The sequence below is a fragment of the Silene latifolia genome, chromosome Y (genome assembly GCF_048544455.1).
Source record: "Silene latifolia isolate original U9 population chromosome Y, ASM4854445v1, whole genome shotgun sequence".
NCBI lineage: Eukaryota > Viridiplantae > Streptophyta > Magnoliopsida > Caryophyllales > Caryophyllaceae > Silene > Silene latifolia.
Genome location: NC_133538.1, coordinates 127,345,835 through 127,358,412, shown reverse-complemented (window position 1 = coordinate 127,358,412; position 12,578 = coordinate 127,345,835). Strand labels below are relative to the sequence as shown.

At 38.7% G+C, this 12,578-nt stretch overlaps 1 non-coding gene across 1 annotated transcript; it reads right to left on the bottom strand.

Annotated features, from left to right (window-relative positions):
- Positions 1–11,710: 11,710 nt before the first annotated feature.
- LOC141634922 (small nucleolar RNA R71) lies at positions 11,711–11,817 on the bottom strand. Its single transcript, XR_012539636.1, has one exon. It is a non-coding gene; the product is annotated as a small nucleolar RNA R71 (small nucleolar RNA).
- Between the last annotated feature and the right edge of the window lie 761 nt (positions 11,818–12,578).

Below are 12,578 nucleotides of genomic sequence, written 5' to 3'. Positions count from 1 at the left end.
ATCCCACAAATGCTTGGTGGCGACTCCGAACATTTCTACATCGTTTCGCGGCCCTTGCCGAGACGATACCGACCGATCTAAAGCGTTCCGGTCGAAAGCATTTTACACCGCCGAGCGTGGTTTCAAAGAGACCTCTGCATGTCCACAGATTGGCCTTGCGTGCAGGTGGCCCGTGACCGCGGATCGGCTTGCGGCCCAAATCCGCAGACCGAGACGTGGCCCATGTCCACAGCATGTTCTTATAGGTCGTAGTTAGGTGAGAGTCTTTACAAAATGAATTCTTTCGATCCTCTTACATATATTCACCTGTGCTTATGTGTGATATGAGTGACCCGTGAGAGTCCAATTTGATAAGTCTCTATAGTTGACGGTTCAGCAGTTTTTAACGACTTCATAACTCGGTTGCATGATTCATAGTTGCTAATTGATTGTTGGCTATTGCATTAAAATGGTTTAGGCTTTACATGTTGCAATTCGCTCTGAGACTGAACTCGTTCCATTAGGTCATTAGATCGAGTTTAGTTCTTGCTTGGGGACAAGCAAGGGTTTGGTTTGGGGAAGTTTGATGCATGTCATTTATATGATGTTTTACACCTCATTTTACACGCATTTCAGAGCTCATTTGTGTAGTTTAAGCTACCATTTCACCTATTTCCGTCTACTTTCGTGTTTTTGTACATTATTGCAGAAATGTGAAGAATTCAACGGAAATTGAGCTAAATCCGTCCCCGAGTATCCTGCATTGTATTTGACGTGAAGTATTCACTTAAGGAACGAGCTTGGTGCGTATTTCAAGGCCCAAAAGACAAATTCACGAAGTTTTAGAAGCGGACTACCAGCTAAAGCAGTCGATCGACCGATGCCTATGGTCGATCGACCATCATCGTCTTCTGACGAAGCCCTTTGTACATCAAGAACGATCGATCGATCGAGCATCATGGTCGATCGACCACACTGCTAATCAGACGTGAATAAGAAGATCGAGGAAAAGCAAGCCCATTGTGTTTAGGTTTTGATAATAAGTGTTACGTATATTTTCTATATAACGTAACCTAGAGGATCGAATTTTTACATCCAGTTACATTAACTTTTACATCTAGTTTTTCATTCAGTTTTAGTTTATCATTAATTAGGGTTCAAGGATTATTTCGGGATTGAATACAATTCACTTTGATAATTCGGCTTTGTTCTTTTCCTTCGCAATTCACATGGTACTCTCCTGTTTTGTTCAGTTATTTTTGCTTTCTTTCATAGTTGTAGAATTTCTAGATCAGTTTCCCAAGCCGAATTGCCATCTTATGTTAATTGTTTATCTTACCGTATCAATCATGAATTCTGTAGTTTATTTAGCCAAACTTATTGTTGTTATCATTCTTAGTATGAGTAGCTAATTTCATTGTGCTAGGAAGTAGGGGAATTATAGTGTAGGCGGCATTAGTATTAACATGGCCTGAAATCGCGTGTCAGTCGATCGACCGCCATACCTGGTCGATCGACTGACCACGTGAGGTTTACCTTCTTTTTAATTGATTTAAATGTTGTTTTTGACGAATCGAATGCATGCGACTAGTTGAATGCTTAATATATGACTGAACCATTAGATCGAAAGATAGGGAAAGTTGTTAGATCACCCATTAAAATGACTAAACTATGCTGAGATCGAAAGATAGGTAAAGTTTAGATTATTAGTCACTTTTCAGGACGAGAGTCAGTATTAGTGATTTTAGGGACTTGTAGCGAGATCGAAAGATGCTATTTGTTAAGAGTGGACCGAGAAGACCTCTTGTTTTCCCGCCTCATGTGTTTGATTTAGACCTACTTAGTATGCTGCCGCCGAAACTATAGTGAACCGACCATCCTAGTACCCTTCTTTTATCTGTTTTATCCGTTTATTTAGTTTATTGTCTTTTATTGCCTTTAGCTATAGACCAAATCAATTCAACCCTCACATTCGTTACCTTAGACTAGAATTAGACAATTATTAATTACATTTGCCTCCTTGTGGTTCGACCCTGTTACCACTAGCCTAGGTTAGTTTTAATAAGAAATATAAATATTATTTTTGGTACTCACAACGACAGGTATCAAGCGCGCATAAATCAAAAGAAAAGAGACGTGGCAACAGCTATGCGTGACCTGTGCGCGACCTGTATTCGACCAAGGCGCTACCTGTGCACGACCGAGGCGCGACTGGAGCGCGTGCCTTCTGTTTCAACGTCCAGCTCTGCGTGATATTAAAGTCTCGTGTTTTATTTCCTTATTTGACTCGGTTTGTTCCGATAAATTTTATTATTATTATTATTATTATTTTTAGTACTTTATTTACTACTTTAATTATTTATCTTATTACTATATAACTTATTATTTTAGTTTTAGAAAAAGATTTACACAACTTTGAGGAAGAAAAAAACCCTATTACTGTTATTAGCAGACGATGTGTAACTAATCTTTCTTCTTGGATTCAAGCAATTGAAGCGCTCTTAATACGATTGTGAGTTTGAATGTTTTAATTTCTTGTCTTGATTATTGTGAATTGCTTAGTTATTAATTTTATGAATGTTGATTGATTATTGCTAGGTGTACAACTAGTGATTGATTTCTTCATTCTATTGTTAGTATTGTTAATTGAATAGGATTTATTGATTAACTCTACGCTAGTAACAGCTAGGAATTAATATTGAACGGGATACGTTGATATTAGTACTTAGAAGCGATTCACATAAATATCTAAAGTGCAACTGGATTGTATGCATTATTTATTCTCTATCGAGTTCTCTATTTTATATTGCTGCTGTTGAATTAAATCTTGAACTGGATTGTTAAGGTTGTTTAACAGTTAGGGTTGATTAAGAACGGGATTCGTTTTAATTAACTATTCGTAAGGAGAATTGGAATTTGTCATTCACGATAGAGTAATCAAGATTAGTAATTGAAACCGTCTTACAGTGATCAATTGTTATTGAGTGTGGATATATGCTTGGCTCTAAGACCCTTTTAAATCATTTGATACACCGAAAGTCATTAGTTTTATTACTCAATTTGCGTTAGCTATTAATCTTAGTTTATTAGAAAATCAACTCAAACCTCCCCCCTTTTGTTACTACAATCTTTAATTACATTAAAGATCGACTTTTCCTACATTATAATTTGCATAAATTGTAAATCTGATTCCCTTGGGTTTGACCCTTATTTCCGCTTTACTACTATTTAGTAATTGGATTTAAGTGATATAAATTGTTAATTTAGGCATACGACTTTAGCCTGTCAAATTTTGGCGCCGTTGCCGGGGAATTGGCATTAATTATTTTTGTGTTTTAGTGTAGGTTTATGCATAATACTCGTATTTCTAACCTGAACCTCAAGCCTTTCGAACCAGAGACTGAGCATACTCTTTTCAGGTTGCGAAAGGACAAACGAGGTGCCATAGTAACTGTTCCTGAAGGCAGCGAGTTCGACGATCTACATTCAGATTCTGAATATTCTGAAATTTCTGAACAACCCGAACCTTTGAATATGGCTAGAGAAACCCGCACTCTAAGGGAGCTCACAGCTCCAAATCTTAACGTTCAACCATTGTGCATCACTTTTCCAGCATTGGATGATGGAGTTACTTTTGAATCAAATCGGTTTGATACATCAATTACCAAGTTTCGGTGGTATGAGCATTGAGGATCCGAATAAGCATCTTTCGGACTTTCATATTGTGTGCACTTTGGTATGAAGCCACTGCTATTACTTGTGAGCGGTTGAAATTAAGAGCATTTCCTTTCACCTTGAAGGACAATGCGAGAGACTGGTTAAACTATCTCCCACTGGGAAGTATCACTACTTGGGTAGATATGAAGAAGGCGTTCTTGGAGAAATATTTTCCTCCTTCTCGATCATCTCAGCTGAAAAGAGCCATCAGTAATGTTGAACTGCAAGACGGGGAAACTATGTTTGAGTATCTTGAGAAATTGAAGAAGCTCTGTGCTAGTTGCCCTTACCATGGTTACTCTGATCAGGATCTCATTATGTATTCTTGTCGTGGACTGAACCAAGATGATCGTCGCATGATTCACTCTGCTTGTGGAGGAAATATAGCCAACAAAAATCCAGATGAGGCTTGAGAGGTTATTTCAGAGCTAGCTGAGACCTCTAGACAGTTTGAGAGGAAACCATCACGAAGAGGAGTGAATGCTATGGGTGTTAGTCCTGGTTTAGAGGAAATGGTTGATAATATTGTTTTCCACTCTCCATGACATGTTATCTGGGAGACAAATGGCTACTGTTTGTGGCATATGCGCTACTAAGGGTCACCCTAATGATTTGTGTCCTTACTTGCGAGAAAGTGGCCAAGAAGAGGTGAATGGTGTTTGGGAGAGTACTACAAATAACAGGAAATGGGATCCATATTCCAAGACCTATAATGAAGGATGGAAGGCTCACCCTAACTTTTGTTGGGGAAATTCTCAAGCCGGTCCATCGTCTGGCCCTCCTAGAGGTCAGTTTCTCTAAATACCACAAGGACAACAAATTAATCAACAAGTACCTCAACAAGCAGCTGAACAAGCACCACCGAGTTCATCAATGTCCACGGAGGATATGATTCGGGCTATAACTCTCAGTGTTACTCAAGATAGAGCAGATAATAAGCAAAATTTTAAGAATCTTGAAAATCAGTTTAGTCAGCTGGATACTGCAATTAATAGGTTGGAGGCTAGATATTCTAATGCACTACCATCTCAAACGGTGGTGAATCCAAAAAATGTGAGTGCAGTCTCTTTGAGAAATGGGAGACAACTAGTGGAGGCTGAGAAAGTGAAAAGAAAAGTCAAGGAACCGGTAACTCATGAAATAGAGTAAGAGATAGTGATCAAGGAAGGTGAAGAAGCTTCTATTGTTAAGGAGAAGGAGCATATTCCCTCTTCTATACCGGTGGACATTTATGAGGTATTCCAAAAGTGTGAGGTAGCTTTGGAAAATAGTATGGATGGTCAAGAGGTAGAATATGTTTTTTCTGCTGACTTGAAGGAGGTTGTGGCTGATTTACATAAGTTGGAGGAGCTTCCATTGGATTTTAATAATAAGTTGCCATTAACTGTTCCTTCGGAGAAATTATTGCCATCTGTTTTGGGTGGTAGAACTTAAGGTCATGCACGAGCATTTGAAGTATATCTTCCTTGGTGAGGAGAAACACTTCCTGTTATCATCTCTAGTAAGCTCACCGAGGAACAAGAAGCAAGGTTAAAAGATGTACTTGTGGAGAACAAATTAGCTATTGGTTGGACTATTGCCGACATCAAGGGCATTAGTCCAAGTACTTGTATGCACCGGATTTTACTAGAGGATGACGCTAAACCGGTAAGGCAACCACAACGTCGATTAAACCCTCCTATGATGGAGGTAGTGAAGAAAGAAGTTCTCAAATTGCTTCAAGTAGGTATGATTTATCCTATTTCTGATAGTAAATGGGTGAGTCCTACCCAAGTAGTCCCTAAAAAGTATGGGGTGACCTTAGTTGAGAACAATGATGGTGATCTTGTACCTACTAGGATCCAAAACGGGTGGAGGGTTTGTATAGATTATCGTAGGTTGAATGCGGTAACTAGAAAAGACCACTTTCCTCTTCCCTTTATTGACCAAATGCTTGAAACACTAGCGGGTAAGGCATATTATTGCTTTCTAGATGGGTATTCGGGGTATTTTCAAATAGCTATTGCCCCTGAGGATCAAGAGAAAACCGCATTTACTTGTCCTTTTGGTACCTTTGCGTATCGACGTATGCCTTTTGGACTTTGTAATGCACCTGCTACCTTTCAGTGATGCATGGTTAGCATATTTTCTGAGTATGTTGAACTATTCATTGAGGTATTTATGGATGATTTTACGGTGCATGGTGATTCTTTTGATACTTGTTTAAATCATTTATCTCTTCTTCTTAAGTGTTGTATTGATACTAACCTTGTTTTGAATTCTGAGAAGTGTCACTTTATGGTGGAACAAGGTATAGTACTTGGACATGTTGTGTCTTCGAGAGGTATTGAGGTAGATAAAGCTAAGATGGATACTATTTCGTCTCTACCTCACCCTAGTAATGTTTGCGAAGTTCGATCTTTTCTTGGTCATGCAGGTTTTTACCGCAGGTTCATCAAGGAGTTCTCTAAGATCGCTTCACCCTTATGCAAGCTGCTGCAAAAGGAGACAGATTTCATCTTTGACAAGGCTTGTAACGAGGCTTTTGATGAGTTGAAAGTTGAAGTACGAGATCCGACGACGGATAAAGTGCTAAAAGTAAATGGGCAAAGACTGAAGCCCTATCATGATGGTGTCGAGATTGAGGTGGTAGAGTCACTGGATCTCAACGACCCCATTTATGAAGATTAATTTCACCACTAAGTCGAGCGAACGACTATAAACAAAAGCGCTAACGGGAGGCAACCCGGGGTTTTGTATCCTTTTTCTTTGTAATATTTCTTTAGCTTTTATAATTAGTTGATTTATTTTGTTTAATTAGTAATTAGAAATTTTATTATGTTTCTTTTCATTACTTGTTTTAAATTCATGTTGACGGTTTATTATATGGAATAGGAATGACGAATAATGCTTCGAGACGGAGAAAGGGAGAAATATAAATCGTGAATGTAAAGTGTGCCTCAGTCGCGCTAATTAGTCGCGCATATCGTCATTTAAGTGACGCGGCAGTCTCTATTGCTCGCTCGATATTCACCCTATACGCACTCAACGCGTGTTAAATGCTCACCCGAGGTTCACTTGAATGTCGCGCGTCTTTCTCAGGTAATAACCCTTTCCTTTCTTCTTCCTATTTCCTAAAAATCAAATAGCTCCCATACAAATCCTTACTCCTTCCAAAATTCTCCCACAATTTGGTGCTCAATAAATCACCAGAAACAACAAATATAATCCGCACGGTATCGTTTCTTCGTGTTTATCCATCGTTTCGTCCCAAATTCACCCCTAAGCTCTTGAACCTTGTTCGAAATTTTGGGGGTTTTGTAAACCCTAATTGCTGAAACAATTGGGGATTATTGCTGAAATCCGTTCCAATTGCTGCAATTTGTGCGAAAATTTTGGGGTTTATAACCCTAATCTCTGCGAAATCGACAATCAACCACGATATTCCCCAATTCATGTAAGTTTTCGACCCTTTCTTGCTTAGATTTCGTCTCTTTATTGACAGGCTAAAGTCGTATGCCTCAAATTAACAATTTATATCACTTAAATCCAATTACTAAATAGTAGCAAAGCGGAAATAAGGGTTGAACCCAAGGGAATCAGATTAACAATTTATGCAAATTATAATGTAGGAAAAGTCGATCTTTAATGTAATTAAAGATCGTAGTAACAAAAAAGGGGGGTTTTGAGTTGATTTTCTAATAAACTAAGATTAATAGCTAACGCAAATTGAGTAATAAAACTAATGACTTTCGGTGTATCAAATGATTTAAAAGGGTCTTAGAGCCAAGCATATATCCACACTCAATAACAATTGATCACTGTAAGACGGTTTAAATTACTTATCTTGATTACTATATCGTGAATGACAAATTCCAATTCTCCTTAAGAATAGTTAATTAAAACGAATCCCGTTCTTAATCAACCCTAACTGTTAAACAACCTTAACAATCCATTCAAGATTTAATTCAACAAAGAACAATATAAAATAGAGAACTCGATAGAGAATAAATAATGCATACAATCCAGTTGCACTTTAGATATTTATGTGAATCGCTTCTAAGTACTAATATCAACGTATCCCGTTCAATATTAATTCCTAACTGTTACTAGCGTAGAGTTAATCAATAAATCCTATTCAATTAACAATACTAACAATAGAATGAAGAAATCAATCACTAGTTGTACATCTAGCAATAATCAATCAACATTCATAAAATTAATAACTAAGCAATTCACAATAATCAAGACAAGAAATTAAAACATTCAAACTCACAATCGTATTAAGAGCGCTTCAATTGCTTGAATCCAAGAAGAGAGATTAGTTACACATCGTTTGCTAATAACAATAATAGGGTTTTTTTCTTCCTCAAAGTTGTGTAAATCTTTTTCTAAAACTAAAATAATAAGTTATATAGTAATAAGGAAACAAAACACGAGACATTAATATCACGTAGAGCTGGACGCTGAAACAGAAGCCACGCGCTCCAGTCGCGCCTCGGTTGCGCACAGGTCGCGCCTTGGTCGAATACAGGTTGCGCACAGGTCACGCATAGCTGCTGCCACGTCTCTTTTCTTTTGATTTATGCGCGCTCAATTAGCGCCCCTTAAGCGCACACGTCTCAGATATCTCCATAGGTATCCGGGCCTATCTCTCCTCGAACTTGGACTCCGTTTTAAACTTGTAAAACCGGCCCAATAGCTAATCAAAGCTCACTAACAAATAACCTGCAATTAAACTTCATAATACTACTCCAAGCCGTTAAAACCATACTAAATCGCTCCAAATAACTACGACTAAACGAGTCGTATCAAATTCCCCATGCTTGAACTTTTACTCGTCCTCGATGAAAAAACCAAAGGACACAATGAAAAAGTATACCAACACCAGCTTAAACCCAACACATGGTAGAAAAATGACAGACAACAAGAATGCTCACTTCCCTCTCACGCCCTCCAAAACACCCTCAAAAGTGTAATCATTTCCACCGCCTAGCAAAGAGTAACACACCCACATCCTCAAAATACAAAAGAGCAAAGTAACAATAATTAGTGACGGTAGTCACCACAATACAGCAATAGAAAACAATGCTACGCCCCTTATCGCTCCATCCTAACCAAAAATTCACATGGCTTACAACAAAAACCAATTAGCCATGTTTATATTCCTAGACATCTCTACTCCACTCACTAGCACAAAACCAACAACTGCATAAAGAAAGTGCAAACAATAACAACAAAGCACATCGATTCTTCTCACCTTAGCCACTATTCCTACCCAACCGACCTTCTTTAGCACCCTTCTTATGACGCCACACCAAAAAAAAAAATAGGACACAAAAATTAGTGTGAAATGGTTTTTTTCCTAAATCTCTCATTTTGCCTAGAGCTCCCGCCCTTGCGGGTTTTCACTCTAGATATTTTCCTCACACTACTCTCGTGGCACGCATCTCAATTCTTCATTTTACCCGGAGCGCCCTTTCGGGTTTTCACTCCGTCCTCGGCCACTTTTCCCTTTTTTGCCTAGGCTCCCTTTCGGGTTTTCACCTAGCCGGGTACTGATGTGACCATAATTAGAGCATATTTAGTCCCCGAATTAGCCTTGTTCCCATGCTTTTTACTGCATATTTGGGTCATTTATTGTGTTTAGTTCTTTGTTTTGCATATTCTCTGAGGTTTTGTGTCCTTGGTAGGAAAGGAGTGCAAACCTTGCATTTTCATGGCAAAATGAGGCTAAATTGATTGAATTCAATGACCAGGCATCAAGAGAGACAAGATTAGAAGACCTTTGTACATACTATAGTAGATGGGGAATGATGAGAAAAGATCCTTGCATCCCCGAGGAAATCCCCAAGGATTTTATGAAGAAAAAGGAAGAAAAGAAGAAGGAACAAGACTGCCTGACAATCCGTGCGGATTGTCCAGAAGACGCCCGTCTTCACCCCAAAATCCGTGCGTCTTCACCCCCAAGACGCCCGGGCAAAAGCTCCAGAAGACGCCCGTCTTCACCACCTGGACGCCCGGGCAGAGACCGTCAAATCCGCCCGTCCCGTGCTAAAGACGCCCGGATTCCGAGACAGACCCATTTCGTCTTCTTCAAGCTTCAAGGAAGGATGCACATCTTTTTCTAGAGACCGGAGTCTTCCAAAAGAGACCGGCGTTTCCTCAACAAGGGACTTAATCGTCATTTAAGCCCTTAGTTAACCCTAATTCATGCACCTAATCCCCACTATAAATACCCCATTAGTCTAATTAGAAGAGCATGTTCTTCTTAGCAATCTTTAGAGTAGTTAATATCAATAAAATCTCTCTTTAATCTTGTAACCATCATTTAATCAAGTTTTAATACAAGTTTTATTTCCTTAATCTCTCTCTTGTTCATCCTTTATTTTGGGTAATTGAAGATTATTTGGGTTATTATTGGGAGATTGACAACCTCTCAATCAAGCATCAAGTACTTCTTTTATTCTTTGCTTTATTATTGGAATCATTAGTAGGTATAATTCTCTTAATCCCTCTTTAATTATTGTTAATCACTTTCATTTATTCATCGTGTTTCACTTTGTTGGTATGATTGACAACCTTTCTAGCATGTTCAACATGATAATGAGTGAGTAGTTTCCTTAGCTAGGGTTACCGGGTAATTAGGGGAAACCAACATGGGGGATGATTCATGCTTAAAGTAAACATAGTTGATTTGCTTGCTTGTTGTGATCTCAACTTATGCACATGTTATGTTTGATGAAATGTCAGCCTATGAATCCTTGCATTTTTTACCCATCACCTATCTTTTCAATGAGACTTGTAAGACATAAACCAACTCGAGTCTCATTAGACCATGCATATTGTTGAGTAGGGAAGATTAAGTCGACTTGTAGGTGTTGTACAATCTAATCGATTCGGCTCCGGGACCCAAACTTTCTTAGGATTGTAAGATATAAACCAACTCGATCCATCACAACAATAATTGCTTAATTATAACTTGAGAATATGTTTGTATGACCAATTCCCATGAATCCCCTATGACCCCCATGACACCCTAGTGCCTTTTATCAATTGTTTACATCCCTTTTAATTCATCTTGCTTGTTTACTTTCATTGCTTTTTAGTTTAGTGATCTTCTACATCAAACCCCAATTGTGACACCCCTTAAGACACCACTAGTTGCAATAGAAATCTCATCTCAATTCCCGTCCCTTGGGATTCGACCTTTACTTGCCTCTTTACTAATTGTAGAGTTGTTTGTGAAGTTATAAATTGTGTTTTGGTCTAGGTGCTCCTAACGACAAGTAACCGAAAAATAGTAAGTCCGACCAAAAATGGCGCCGTTGCCGGGGACGGTGTTAACTTGATTTAGATTTTCTTACATTGTTTTTAGTTGTGTCTTTCTTTGCCTTGGGGAAGTAAAACTCCTCAAGGTTTGTTCTAATTGTTTTCGAGTTGTTTGATATTTTGCATGTCTAGAAGGTCACAAGGTGACTTGTTACCCTTTGATCATGAAATTGAAAGGACTTTGACAACCAATAGGAGACTTGCTAGGAGAACTTTGAGAGGTATTGGTGAGGTTGTAGATATTCAACCAAATACTATTGAGTTCATCAACCCTTTTTCAAGAGAAGGTGAGGAGAACCCAACATAAAATCCAACACAAAATCAACCCACAATGCCGAAGTTTTCATCACATTCCGTACCCACCGAGGAGAACCTACCCAATGGTACTCCCACACCACAACATCTAACCGGAAATTTTATTGCCAAATCCGCATTTATCCAATTAGTCGAAAGAAGCCAATTTGGGGGGATGCCTAGTGAAGACCCTCATTCTCATATGGAGACTTTTTGTGACTATTGTGATGCGATTACTCAAACCGGTGTAACTCAAGACCAAATTCGATGGGTCTTATTTCCTTTTTCTCTAATTGGCACCGCAAAACAATGGTTGAAAGGCCTTGATAAGGCTACTCTCGGAATTGATTCTTGGAAAAAGTTGGCTCTAGCTTTCTACAAAAAGTTCTATCCACCGGAAAAGACTAACATGCTAAGAGCTCAAATCACGGGCTTTAAGCAAAGGGATGAAGAATCTTTGTATGAAGCTTGGGAGCGATTCAAGTGAATTTGTCGCTCATGTCCTCACCATGGACTTAGCGAGTGGTTCTTGGTACAACAATTTTGGAACGGTCTTTATGAAGATTCAAAGAACATTCTCAACATGGGATCAAATGGAATGTTCACTGAAGTCGATGACAATCAAACTTGGAACAAAATTGAGGAAATGGCGGTCCATAACACACAATATAGTAGACCTCGCAAGGCTACAAGAGGAGGAAAGCATGAAGTGGACTCCATTACTCAATTGGGTGCTCAACTTAGTGCTCACATTGATACCATCAATTTGAAGTTTGAAAAAGCTATGGCTAGACTTGAAGAAGCCTCAAAATCACCAAAGCATCATGTTAATGCCATGACGGCATCTTCATCAATCCCAAGTGGGATATGTTAGAATTGTGGAACTTTGGGACATGACCAAAGTGAATGTAGGGGAACAAATGAACAAGTGAATGCTTTCCAAGCATACAAGAGTGGCACCCCTTATTCATACTATTACAATGAAAACACCAAATTCCATCCAAATCTCTCATACAAAAGCCAAAATGTTCAAAACCCTCAACAACCATACACCTCACCTCCCATGAGAAACCAAAATCAAAGACCCTTTTACAACCAAAACCAAGGTTACCAAAATCAAACTCCATACAATCAACAAAATGACCAAGGTTTTGATGTTCAAAAAGCGGTCCTCCAAATGCCAAAGAATCAACAAGAGCTTTTCACTCAAATTCAAAAGGATAGTCAAGCAAAGGAAATCACCATCAACAACATCCTAGCTCACACAAAAATGTTGG